Source organism: Lolium rigidum, chromosome 6 (assembly GCF_022539505.1).
Source record: "Lolium rigidum isolate FL_2022 chromosome 6, APGP_CSIRO_Lrig_0.1, whole genome shotgun sequence".
Classification (NCBI taxonomy): Eukaryota; Viridiplantae; Streptophyta; class Magnoliopsida; order Poales; family Poaceae; genus Lolium; species Lolium rigidum.
Window position 1 is genome coordinate 102,581,053 of NC_061513.1, and position 14,847 is coordinate 102,595,899.

Consider the following 14,847-nt stretch of genomic DNA (forward strand, 5'->3'; position numbering starts at 1 on the left):
TGTCTTATCTATTTTGTTAACCTTTTATGTTTGCATGTCTCTTTAATGGATCATTTGTCCACTTTAGAAACTTATATACCTAAGAGTGTTAATCCATCACCTTGATATCTTTGTTCTTTGCCGACCATCTTTTATCCTTTTGTTTCTTAGTGGTGTTGGTAAAGGAGATTTATGAGTGCTTGGTTTATTTGTTTTCCTTCTTGCACCCATATTTCGTAATTGTTGGACTAAAGTTGTTCTTGATAAGCATATTCTCTTTATCTTAGTTGTGTTCTAAATGATATATAGGGAGTGAGGATTCCATGTTTGTGCATATTGTATTCAAATGCAAACATTATAAATTGTGCACGAACCTTGGGGAGCTTTCTTATTTTTTATTTAAGAGTACTATATCTCTCTTATCATGATATCTTTGTTTGTCCAATTGGATCTTTGATTGTTTGCTTTATTTGTTGAAGCTCACCTCACCATGTTATCTTTATGCAATCTTTGATCCTCAATATAGTTTGATTTCCTTCAAGTATTCATCATTGGATATGTGCACTTGATTCCACTCAAATTATGAGAAGTGCACACTTTGGGGAGGAACTCACATTATATTGGCCTTCTAAATTTTTCACCCATTTTGACAATCGATGCCAATGGGGGAGAAGTTTAGAGGGTTTAAGGGAATGGTTTTATACTTAAGTTTGGTTTGTGCTTAAGTGTTTTGCCTCTCATGCATTCCATATTTATATGTCTTGCATGGTTGTATATATATATAGAGGAAATTGTCCCAAAGGTTAATCTTGACAATGTATGCAATGAATTCATGTTCATCACACGTGCATACATTGTGGGGGAGTTTGCTCTATATATATTGGTTCTACTCACATCCCTTGCATTAGTTGTAGTTGTGTGAGTAGAGTTGGTTTTGATATGGGATAGTAACTTTGTGTTACTTGACCATATCAAATACAACCTCTTGTATACAACTTATTCTCGGATAAGTTGCGTACTTGTCTCTAATATTCATTATATAAACCCTCTTATTGTGGTTGTCATCAATTACCAAAATGGGGGAGATTGTAAGGGTATATTGCCCCTATGTGTGGTTTTGGTAATTAATGACAACCCCTATGGACTAATGTTTTCATTAAGTTTATATGAAGGAATATTCCATAGGTACTACTTGTACTCCATGTGTTGGATTCAAGTATGGATGCCATGAAGATAAAGATATACCTTGTGTATTGGCATCAAGATCATCGGTATGAAGATATATATGTCATATGATCAAGAAGAAGAAATGAAGATGGAGTTCTTATGTGGAACTCAATATTAGCCATGCTCTATCTTAAGTGAGTATGAGAAGATACAAGGTTGAGTTGGGCAAGTTCAAGATGAGCATCTTGAGTGGATCACATGCTTGAGGCTTGTCGTCCATTTGGTGATAATGGACATGTGAAGATATGCATCAATGAAGCTTTCCCATCATGGTGTATGGGGCAGCATTTGTGAGTATACACGAAGCGACAATGATCAAGTGATGCATTCCGGCTTGAGTGGAGCGTGAAGTGTTATCATCAAGATCAAGCGGGATGCGCAAGGCAAAGGTATGGCCTTGCTAGGTTTTCCTTTCACCGGTCTCAAGGTGGTTGATGGGAGACCGGATTATAGGATACATAGCCGCACTATTAAGAGGGGCTTTCGGTTGGGTAACTTGATCACATCGTCTTAGGGAGCTCAATCCTTTGCATACTTTGCATATCCGTATTGCTTCTTGGTGTTTCTCTGTGTGAGGTTCTTGAGCTTGTTGCTAGCTTTACAACAAGCCCAAGTTCATCGAAAACGGAATCCGCATGCATCTTCTATTGCGTTTTCGAGGTTGGGTGATTTTACCGGTTATTCATGATATAAGGTTCTACCTTTTATATTCATGATAAAATCCCCTCCTATAGATTCTTGTGTTTTCACTTTCCATAGGATAGCATTTGTTATTATCTTCCAAACAAAACTGGTTTCATTCGAATCGGGGTTCGGTAGCAAAAGTTATTAAAGAAAGAGTAAAAGAAGAAAAAGAAAAGAAAAAGGAAAAAGGGGGGAGGTTGCCGGTCGGGCGCCCGGCCTGCCGGGCCAGACGCCGGCCCACCCGGTGGACCGGGCGGCAACCGGCCCAAGCGCCAGGCGGCCCAGCCAGCCCTCCGGTCCGACCGGATTGTAACCGGGCCGCCGCCTTCCCCGCGCAGCCCACCTCGCGCCGCCTCCACCCGGCCTGCTGCCGCCTCCTCCGGGTCGCTCCGCCCCGCGCGGCCCACCCGGCGTGGCCAGCACCCCCGCGCGGCCTGTCGCTATCCGCCGCACGCTGCTTCCCCGGCTGGGCTTTTCGCCTCCACGAGGCCCACTCGCCCCATCCGGTTGCTGGGCCGGTCCGACCGGGCTGCTGACCGGCCTGGCCGGCTGCTGCTCCGGTCGGACGGCCTGGTGACCGGCTGGGCCGTTTTCTGGCTAGTTTTTCTGCCCGATTTTCTGTCTTTTTCCCCAACAGCTATTTTTCCCCTTTAGCTATAAATAGGCTTCTTCCACCTTGAGCCAAAGTTACTTCTTCCCTATTCTCTCACCTCCATTGTTGCATTTGAAGAAGTTGCTCTCTCTCTTGTTCCCCCCATGATTCTTGCTCATATTTGAGGATTTGAGAGAGGAGATCTAGATCTACACTTCCACCAAACCAATTCTTCTCTAAGTGAGGGAATCTCTTGGGATCTAGATCTTGGAGTCTTTAGTTGACTTTCCCCCTTGTTCTTCCTCTCCAATCTCATCCTAGCATTCGTTGCTTTGGTGGGATTTGAGTGTGAAGGACTTGAACACCTCTAGTGTTCTTGCTTTGCATCATTGCATAAGTGTTGAGCTCTCCACCACGATTAGTTCGAGTGAGAGACCGTGAGCTTGTTACTCTTGGAGGGAGACCTCCTAGTTGGCTTGGCGGTTGGTGCTCCGGTGATCTCTTCAAGAAGATTGTGAAGAGGCACGGGCTTCTCCTTCGTGGAGCTTGTGAAGTGGTTGTGGAGCTTGCCATCTCCGGAGCGGAGGAAAAGCTAACCATAAGGAAAGGGCCATTATCCTTCGTGGGTGTGGTTCGGAGAATAGGGTGAGCCTTCGTGGCGCGGGGAATCCTTCGTGGGACCTCCACTCCTCCAAACGTGACGTACCTTGTTGCAAAGCAAGGGAACACGGGAATACATCCTCGTCTCCGCGTGCCTCGGTTATTTCTATACCCGAGCTCTCTTTCCTTGTGATAGCCATCGTGCTTGAAGTATATATATATCTTGCTATCACTTGTGCTACATATATCTTGTGCCTATCTTGCTTAGCTCTAGTTGCTATTGTTACACTTAGTTGAGCTTAGCATATTTAGGGTTTGTGCTTGTAAACTAAACGATAGTTTAATTCCGCATTCTTACAAGACAAATCCGCAAGAGTTTGTAATTGCCTATTCACCCCCCCCTCTAGGCGACATCTCGATCTTTCACCAACTATCAAAGGTGATATCATGAGAGTGATCTATTTTTTCTCTAACCTTGATGCACAAAATTTGCATTGGCTAAACTCGATGAACATTGCACTTTTGCCTAAGAAATATGGTGCAGAGGCGCTCACGGACTTCCAACCAATTAGCCTCATTCATGGAGTGGCGAAGATTATTGCAAAGATGATGTCGTTGAGGCTACCCCCTTTCATGGACACACTCATATCCAAGTCTCAAAGCGCTTTTATCAACACAAGGAGCGTCCATGGCAACTTTTTGAGTGTTCGCAACTTCACCCGTAGGCCCGTACCAAAACATCCACCATCCTTCTCAAGATTGACATCAAGAAGCCGTTTGCTCGGTGAGGTGGAGCTATTTGCTCGACCTTATTTCACATTGCGGCTTTCCCACGAGGTATCGAAATTGGGTTACGGCTCTTCTCATCACCTCCTCCTCTCGGGTGCTTCTCAACGGCGTGCCTGGGCCCCCATTGCGCATGGGAGGGGGATGCGTCAAGGGGACCCGCTATCTCCTCTTCTTTTCGACCTAGCCATTGACCCATTGCAGCAGCTTCTTGACTTGGCTATGGCCAATGGAGACCTCCATCGACTTCGTGGACGTGGTCCTTCAATTTGCACTTCCCTCTACGCCGATGACGCGGTGATCTTTATTGCTCCTTTTAAGGATTTTTTGGCCTTGGCGCATATACTTGAAGGCTTTGGGGAAGTTACGGGGCTAGTTACAAACGTGCACAAGAGCATTGCCATGCCTATTTGATGCACCGCCCTTGATCTTGATGAAATCATGTGAGGCTTGCCTATTAGGCTCACCAACTTCCCAATCAAATGCCTCGGCTTGCCTCTTTCGACTATATGCCTTAAGGGCATCGATGTGCAGCCACTTGTTGACAAAATTGCTTCCAACCTCGTTCCATGGCAAGGCAAGATTATCGCCACCACTGGTAGAGGCACTCTCGTCAAAATCGGTGATCACTTCCCAAACCATCTTCCACATCACGTCGTTTGTGGTGCCTCAGTGTGTTTTGCAAAGCATCAACAAGTTTGAGAGGTCTTTCTTTTGGGCGGGGACGGATAAAGTTTCGGGTGGTCAATGCAAATTTAATTGGAAAATTGTTTGTAGGCCGAAGGAGAGGGGTGGTCTTGGCATCATTGACTTGGATAAGTTTGCGAGAGCCTTGAGGTTAGGTGGCCATGGCTTATTTGGAAAGATCGCTCTAAAGCTTTCATCGGCGCGGACCACCCTTACGATGACGCGGATATGGACTTCTTCTATGCGGCTACCACAATAACGATCGGAGATGGGCGCATCGCGATTTTTTGGCACACTCCTTGGCTTGACGGAGTGAAGCCGAAGGACATTGCACCTTCCATTTTCGCCATCTCTAGGCGGCAGAACTTCACCGTCAATAAAGGGCTCCACCTTGACTTTTGGGTTGATAAGATCAACACCTCTGAGGGCATCACGACTAACAACATCACTGAGTTCTTGAATTTATGGTCAAGGGTTCATGAGGTCTGCCTTACCGAGGGCACGTTGGATGACATCAAATGGAAGTTCACCAACTCGGGGGTCCAAACGGCGGCAGCATACAAGGCCCAATTTGATGGCATGACCTTATCTCATATGCCCGAGGCGGTGTGGAACAATTGGTCCCCTCCCAAGTGCAAGCTTTTTGCGTGGTTTGTGTTGCAAGATCTTGTTTGGACGGCTGACCGGCTCCAAAAGCGCGGGTGGCCCAATTGCGGGATTTGCCAATTATGCAAGAGGAAACCCGAGTCCGCGGCACACCTCCTCTTCAAGTGTCGTTACTAAGTGGGATTTGGAACTCTTTACTCTCTTGGCTTGGGATCATCTCGGTCGACACCTCCACTTGGTCTAACTTTGAGACGTTCGAAGATTGGTGGCTTCGCTTCGTGTTCGTCAATGGCAATAGACATAAGTCCTTCGTGTCGCTCATCATGCTTACCTCTTGGGAGATTTTAAACGAGCGCAATGTGAGGGTATTCCGTAATGTTTCCACCATGCTGATGGTTGTTGTAGCTAAAATTAAGGGAGAGGCGGCTCTATGGAGCGCGGCGGGTGCTACGCACTTGAGTTCCATCATGCCGCGAGAGTGATCCTTTTGTATCCCGAGTTTTCACTCAGCTTCTAACAAACTAAAACTCTTTCTTATTTAATGAATGGGGCAAAGTTTTTGTCCCTCTTTCCAAAAAAAACTCCCCTGCCCACCACGGCATGTCGAGACAAGGGTGGATACCTCACAATTTTTATAAAGGAAACATATTAATACTAAGTTGATATCAAATACACCTGGCTTCTGCAACAACATAATACTCAGAGCAAGTCTAGACATTAAGGATGCATAAGAAAAAGGAAACAAAGACCCCATCAGAGCAATCAAAATTTCGCAGCAGCAAGAACAACGCCAATAGGGGAGACAAGTATATTCCCAAAAAGGTTCTCCAAAACAATGCCTCTAGGAAGGTAACGGTACATAAGTGTTATCGTCACTGGGTCTGAACAACATGGCTAGATCCTAGGCTTTCACCCTGTGTAAGGGTATATTGCCCCTATGTGTGGTTTTGGTAATTAATAACAACCCCTATGGACTAATGTTTTCATTGAGTTTATATGAAGGAATATTCCATAGGTACTACTTGTACTCCATGTGTTGGATTCAAGTATGGATGCCATGAAGATAAAGGTATACCTTGTGTATTGGCATCAAGATCATCGGTATGAAGATATATATATGATATGATCAAGAAGAAGAAATGAATATGGAGTTCTTATGTGGAACTCAATATTAGCCATGCTCTATCTTAAGTGAGTATGAGAAGATACAAGGTTGAGTTGGGCAAGTTCAAGATGAGCATCTTGAGTGGATCACATGCTTGAAGCTTGTCGTCCATTTGGTGATAATGGACATGTGAAGATGTGTATCAATGGAGCTTTCCCATCATAGTGTATGGGGGAGCATTTGTGAGTCTTCACAAAGCAACATTGATCAAGAGAGGCATTCCGGCTTGAGTGAAGCTTGAAGAGTTATCATCAAGATCAAGCGGGATGCGCAAGGCAAAGGTATGGCCTTGCTAGGTTTTCCTTTTACCGGTCTCAAGGTGGTTGATGGGAGACCGGATTATAGGATACATAGCCGCACTATTAAGAGGGGCTTTCGGTTGGGTATCTTGATCACATCGTTTTAGGGAGCTCAATCCTTTGCATACTTTGCATATCCGTATTGCTTCTTGGTGTTTCTCTGTGTGAGGTTCTTGAGCTTGTTGCTAGCTTTACAACAAGCCCAAGTTCATCGAAAACGGAATCCGCATGCATCTTCTATTGCGTTTTCGAGGTTGGGTGATTTTACCGGTTATTCATGATATAAGGTTCTACCTTTTATATTCATGATAAAATCCCCTCCTATAGATTCTTGTGTTTTAACTTTCCATAGGATAGCATTTGTTGTTATCTTCCAAACAAAACTGGTTTCATTCGAATCGGGGTTCGGGAGCATTTGTTAGTAAAGAAAAGGGAAAAAGGAAAAAGAATAAAAAGAAAAAAGGGGGGAGGGGCAGCCGGTCGGCCGGCCGGCCTGCCGGGCCACGCGCCGGCCCACCCGGTCAAAACCGGCCTGGGAACTGGTGCCATCCGGGCTGCCTCCCGGGGCCTTTTGGCCCACGTCCGGCGGCTGGCCCGGTCACCGACCGGCCCGCTCGGTGCCAGCTCCGGCCGGACCGGCCTCCACGCCGGCTGGGCCTTAGTGCCCCGCGCGGCCCACCCCCGCGCGCCGCCTTGCTCCGCGCCGCCCGCCGGACTGGGCCGCCTCCCCCGCGCGGCCCGCTCAGCCTCCGCGCCGCCCGCACTGCTGGGCCGCCTTCCCGCCGCTCAGCCCACGCGGCCGCTGCCCCTGCGCGCCCCCTGAGCCTTATTCGCCGCCCAGCGCAGCACAGGCCCCGCCCGGCTGCTGGGCCGGTCGGACCGGGCAGGCCACCGGCCTCTCCGGCCCAGGCTTCGGTCGACCGGCTGGGCTCTTTCTCAGGGCGTTTTTTATGCGATTTGCACACAGTTTTTTCTCCAACGGTTATTTTTCTCCCTAGACTATAAATAGCCCTTCTTCCACCTTGAGCAAGGTAGTTCTTCCCATTCTCTCTCCTCCATTGCTACTATTTGAAGAACTTGCTCTTCCCCTTGAATCCTCCAACCATTCTTGCTCATATTTGAGGATTTGAGAGAGGGGATCTAGATCTACACTTCCACCAAACCGTTTCTTCTCTAAGTGAGGGAATCTCTTGGGATCTAGATCTTGGAGTCTTTGGTTGACTTTCCCCTTGTTCTTCCTCTCCAATCTCATCCTAGCATTCGTTGCTTTGGTGGGATTTGAGTGTGAAGGATTTGAACACCTCCGGTGTTCTTGCTTTGCATCATTGCATAGTGTTGAGCTCTCCACCACGATTTGTTCGAGTGAGAGACCGTGAGCTTGTTACTCTTGGAGGGCGACCTCCTAGTTGGCTTGGCGGTTGGTGCTCCGGTGATCTCTTCAAGAAGATTGTGAAGAGGCCCGGGCTTCTCCTTCGTGGAGCTTGTGAAGTGGTTGTGGAGCTTGCCATCTCCGGAGCGGAGGAAAAGCTAACCATAAGGAAAGGGCCACTATCCTTCGTGGGTGTGGTTCGGAGAATAGGGTGAGCCTTCGTGGCGCGGGAATCCTTCGTGGGACCTCCACTCCTCCAAACGTGACGTACCTTGTTGCAAAGCAAGGGAACACGGGAATACATCCTCGTCTCCGCGTGCCTCGGTTATTTCTATACCCGAGCTCTCTTTCCTTGTGATAGCCATCGTGCTTGAAGTATATATATATCTTGCTATCACTTGTGCTACATATATCTTGTGCCTATCTTGCTTAGCTCTAGTTGCTATTGTTACACTTAGTTGAGCTTAGCATATTTAGGGTTTGTGCTTGTAAACTAAACGATAGTTTAATTCCGCATTCTTACAAGACAAATCCGCAAGAGTTTGTAATTGCCTATTCACCCCCCCTCTAGGCGACATCTCGATCTTTCAATTGGTATCGAGCAAGGTCTCTCCTTGTTTTAGGCTTCACCGCCTTGAGAGTAAAGATGTCGGCTAGTAATTTAGTGCACAATGACACAATTATCTTTGTTGGCACAAATTATCATTTGTGGCGAAATTGCTTGCTTTGTAAACTTCGGACCTTGTGTCCAAACATTGAGCAATTTCTAGATGTAGGTTTTTCTCCTCCGATGGACCCTCAAAATCTATCTTTAGAGGATGAGAAAAACTTACATCTTGAAGCTCTAGTATCTAATGAGCTTGTATTCTCTTTGAGACCAGATTTTCATAGGTTCTTGATATATATAAAGCGAAAATCGTCTCATGAGATGTGGATCAAGCTTAAGGAAATGTTTGGTGGATCCACTTCTCATTTGGTTGGTGGTGACTCCGAGGAGCTCTCTTCCCCTTCACATCATGAAGAGCTCCAAGTTGCTTCCACCTCCGGCCGTGATGAGTTCTCATCTTCTTCCACTTCACCAACGTGTAGCAAGACACGAGGTAATGATATGGTGAGTGGTGAGGAAAATTGCAATGTTGATATTGTGCTCAATAGTGATGATTCTTCATCTCTATCCCATTGCAATGCTTCCTCTTTGGACTTAAACACATCTAGCATTGAAAATAATCTACATGCTTGTGTTGATAGTCCTCGCATATCATGTGTAAATTGCTCACATAAATCCCATGATGATATGCTTGCCTTGTCTTGCTCCCATAATCAAAATGCTTCTATCTCCTCTAGTTGTTTGACTAACAATGTAGAGGAAACCGAACACTCTATGGATCAAGACATGTTTTCAAATGAGGATTCAAGAACTTCTTCATCTTCATCCTCCGGTTTGCACATGTGCCTTATGGCAAATGGATCAAAGGTATCTCCTACTTTGACTCCTAATACTTCCTCTAATGATGAAAGTGATGATGATGACAATGATGAAGAATATAATATCTTGGTGCATAATATGGCAATGGTATATGCTTCTCTTCATGGTAATAAAGAAGCTCGTGCTAATCTCGAACACTCTATGGATACCTTGAGTAAATATAGGGAAACCATAGTGGAGTTGGAGTCCCATATCGAAAATGGGGAAATGAGATTCACTCTCCTCAAGCATGAGCTAAAAGATGAGAAGCATACTAATTTTATGCTCACACAAAAATTTGAATCCTATAAGCATGAAAATGAGAAAACTATTGTTGATGCTTGTGCTACTAACTCTAATTCTTGTGAAGCATCTACCTTAGAGGAGAATGTTGAGCTAAGGGCTCAACTAGAGTTGCTAACTAGCAATTATAGGGAATTGGAAGAAAGTCATAAAAAGCTCTCAAGCTCTCATAATGATCTTCTAATTTCCTATGATGGGCTAAAGTTAGCTCATGAGCCTTGTATCACTAAGGTAACATCTTGTGAGCCTCATGTGGACATTAGCACAATCTCTACTACAAATGCTATATCGACATGTGCTAGTCCTAGTAGTCCATCTAGTCAAACTAGTGATACACCTTGTGTTGGATTACTTGCTTTGCCTTGTTGCTCTAATAATGAAGCTTCTACTTCCTCTAGTACTTGTATTTCTACTAACCATGTAGAGGAAATCAAAGAGCTCGAGGCCCAAGTCCTTTCTTTAAAGAAAGACTTGGAAAAGCGTCATGAAGGGAAATCCGCACTTGACAAGATGTTGAGTATGCAACAATCCCCCAATGACAAGAGTGGACTTGGATTCAATTCCAATAACAAGAACAAGTCCAAGAGCAAGAGCAACAAGAAGAAGGGCCAAGACAAAGTCAAGGATCCGGTCAAGTTGGTTTGCTTCAAGTGCAAGGTTGAAGGGCATCATGTTAGATCATGCCCATTGAAGAAGAAGAAGCACTTGAGTGAGAAACAACAAGGGAAACGGCCACAAGGTCAAGGTCAAGCTCATGCTCGACCTCAAGTTGAAGATAGGCCACTTCCCAAGAAGAATCAAGATATTGTTCCCCAAGAGAAGAAATCAATAAAGAAGAGAAAGGGGAACACTTGCTACCTATGCCGTGTGAAGGGGCACTTTGCTTCTTCATGTTTAGGTAGTACCTTATCTAACCCTATAATTGTTGATGATGATTATTCTCTAGGGAAGGATAAGGATGGCAATGTGTTTGCCAAGTTTGTTGGAACTCAAAGTGGTCTCAAGAAAAGGACCATTTGGGTTGCCAAGCCTATTGTGACTAACCTCTTAGGACCCAACTTGGTTGGGGACCAACAAGCTCAAACGTGATCAATAGGTACATATGGAGGTCATTGGAGACTTGGCTACTTCATGAAGAATTAAGGGATCTTCATATATTATATTATGACCAAGCCAAGTCGTATGGATTATCATCTATATCTTATATCCAATGTTCCTCCTTGCGGTAACTTATACTTCAACTCACCATATTTATTGTAAGTTACTTGCCCCTTTGCATGTTTGGTTTTGTACCAAATATTTGTGTGTATGTGTTGTGTCTTACTTACCTATCTTGTGTATTCAAGTATGTTTGGTTGACTCATCATATACTTGTGTATTGTTGGGAGCCTAATGCATCTTGATGATATCTTATTTGGCTCTCTTTGAGTGATTAATGGAACATCCCATTTTGGGGGAGTGATATGCATTGTGCATCTCTCTTTCTCTTTAAAATGTGTGTATGTGGGTACCACCACTTAGTATTGATATTGCAAGATTATCTAGTAACTATGTGGTGTGGCATACTCATGAGAAATTCAAATTCTAAATGTCCATTAATCATCTCTAGTTGAATTTTAGTTGCCTCTTATTTAGAAGAAATGTCTTATCACATTATGGGGGAGTAATATGTTTTGTACATATCACAAACCTAGAAAATGTGAACATATGAGGTTATGCCACTTAGAGTTGATGCTCTTAATTATCTTGTTCCTAGGTGGCATGTTTGCTCAAACAAGCTCCATTCCTAATAAAAATATTTTATTGGCTCATCTTATGGACTCTTGTTTGATTAAGAAATTCTTGGTACGGTTTTCCTCAAATACATATCTCTATATCTTATTTGGGACACCGTTTGCTTCAAATTATTCTAATCATTGCCGTGCGTGATTGTTTGACTAATTGAAGCCATCAAGAATCTTCATTCGTGCATAGTGCTTAATTCTATATACTTATCCTATGCCTTTTATTGTGAAGTTGATCCTTACTATCATTTTAAATTCACCACCGGAAATTATTTCCAATATACTCATTGTCCTTGACAATTGATAACCTTGTATGTGGTTGAATTCATGGATCATCTTCACCTTGGATTGCTTCTTATTTACTTATCTTATTTCCAAGAAATCTTTGTTGCTCCCACGTGTCTTCTTTGTCCCTTTGAAAAATCTTTTGATAAATTCTCTTGATTCATATCAAGTGTTTGTTTTGGAAGACAAACCTTTTCCTTACGGTACATTGTGCCATTGTGAAAAGTGTATAGGGTTTGGTCTATTTTGTTTGAACCTTGCTCTTTTGGGGAGTTTGCTATCTCATTCTTTCTTACATGATTTATTTGCTTGAATGAGATAAATCCTTGAGCATGTTTGCTTTATTTCATCCTTTATGCTCAATGGTTTCTTCTTAGTTCATTTGTTGAACTTTGTTGAACAAATCTTTTGTGATTTGCGTCTTTGATATTATTTGGACAACAAATTTGTTTGGTCACACCTTTATGCCTTATTCAATTCATTTGGTGTTTTGTCCAAAGTATATCTTTCTTGGATCTTTAAAAGTCTTTGTGCTTGCCTATATGCAATTTATTTATATTTATAGCATGCTTTCTTTCTTCGATCCATTATATAGGGTATACTCCATCAAATCCTAAACGGCTAAGATGTGCATGAAATTCAAATTTCATCTATAAATATGCACATATTGAGATGGAGTGTATCCTATGTATTGTGGTTAGTCTAACCATGTTGGACCCAATGAGTTTGGGGACGAAGATGTACTTGAATGATGTTTTAGGTACATTGGAAATGCAATGGAGGCTTGTCTCATCTATAAGGAAGGTGTTGTCACCATATGAGAATTGGAGTCAAGCTAGGATGATCGATGAACTCTTATCTACTACATCAAGCCATTGCCATCTCGGTAACAAGTATCTTATTCATGCACTCTCATATAGCATCCAACCTCTTGTAGGTTGTATCTTGGCATGAAATTATTTATTTTAAAAAATATTGCGGTTCTTGAAAAATCATTTTTAAAGCGAAACTTCTTATTGTACATTTGAGTAATTTGAGAAGATGCATATGTTGGGAATATATATATATATACATCATGTTTATGATTCACCTACCCAAATATGCCCTCTAGCAATTTATTGCATATCAATTCCTCAAAGAGCTCTTATGTGCAATATTGATGAAATTGCGAAATAAATCCATATTTATGATACTTGTTGCCTTTCTCAAAAACACTCCAACTAGCTCTACTCCCCTTATTGTTAGTTGTGATGTTTTTGAGATTTAACTTGGTTGAAGTTCATTCATATACCATAAGTGAAAATTGGAGCCATAGGCTATATATGCTTTTAAGCAAACATCCTTTGGTATATTTTATGACTTCATTTTGGATATCTAGTCCTATTTATTTTGTTAACCTCTTGTGTGTGCATGTTTCTTTATGGATCATTTTGTCCACTTTAGAAACTTATATACATAAGAGCGTTAATCCATCACCTTGATATCTTTGTTCTTTGCCAACCATCTTTTATCCTTTGTTTCTTAGTGGTGTTGGTAAAGGAGATTTATGAGTGCTTGGTTTATTTGTTTTCCTTCTTGCACTCATATCTCGTAATTGTTGGACTAAAGTTGTTCTTGATAAGCATATTCTCTTTATCCTAGTTGCGTTCTAAATGATATATAGGGAGTGAGGATTCCATGTTTATGCATATTGTATTCAAATGCAAACATTATAAATTATGCACGAACCTTGGGGAGCTTCCTTATTTTTATTTAGAGCACTATATCTCTCTTATCATGATATCTTTGTTCGTCCAATTGGATCTTTGATTGCTTGCTTTATTTGTTAAAGCTTCCTTCACCATGTTATCCTTGTGCAATCTTTGATCCTCAATATAGTTTGACTTCCTTCAAATATTCATCATTGGATATGTGCATTTGATTCCACTCAAATTATGAGAAGTGCACACCTTGGGAGGAACTCACATTATATTGGCTTTCTAAATTTTTCACCCATTTTGACAATCGATGCCAATGGGGGAGAAGTTTAGAGGGTTTACTTAAGTTTGGTTTGTGCTTAAGTGTTTTGCCTCTCATGCATTCCATATTTATATGTCTTGCATGGTTGTATATATATAGTGGAAATTGTCCCAAAGGTTAATCTTGACAATGTATGCAATGAATTCATGTTCATCACACGTGCATACATTGTGGGGGAGTTTGCTCTATATATATTGGTTCTACTCACATCCCTTGCATTAGTTGTAATTGTGTGAGTAGAGTTGGTTTTGATATGGGCTAGTAGCTTTGTGTTACTTGACCATATCAAATACAACCTCTTGTATACAACTTATTCTCGGATAAGTTGCGTACTTGTTTCTAATATTCATTATATAAACCCTCTTATTGTGGTTGTCATCAATTACCAAAATGGGGGAGATTGTAAGGGTATATTGCCCCTATGTGTGGTTTTGGTAATTAATAACAACCCCTATGGACTAATGTTTTCATTGAGTTTATATGAAGGAATATTCCATAGGTACTACTTGTACTCCATGTGTTGGATTCAAGTATGGATGCCATGAAGATAAAGGTATACCTTGTGTATTGGCATCAAGATCATCGGTATGAAGATATATATGTGATATGATCAAGAAGAAGAAATGAATATGGAGTTCTTATGTGGAACTCAATATTAGCCATGCTCTATCTTAAGTGAGTATGAGAAGATACAAGGTTGAGTTGGGCAAGTTCAAGATGAGCATCTTGAGTGGATCACATGCTTGAAGCTTGTCGTCCATTTGGTGATAATGGACATGTGAAGATGTGTATCAATGGAGCTTTCCCATCATAGTGTATGGGGGAGCATTTGTGAGTCTTCACAAAGCAACATTGATCAAGAGAGGCATTCCGGCTTGAGTGAAGCTTGAAGAGTTATCATCAAGATCAAGCGGGATGCGCAAGGCAAAGGTATGGCCTTGCTAGGTTTTCCTTTCACCGGTCTCAAGGTGGTTGATGGGAGACCGGATTATAGGAT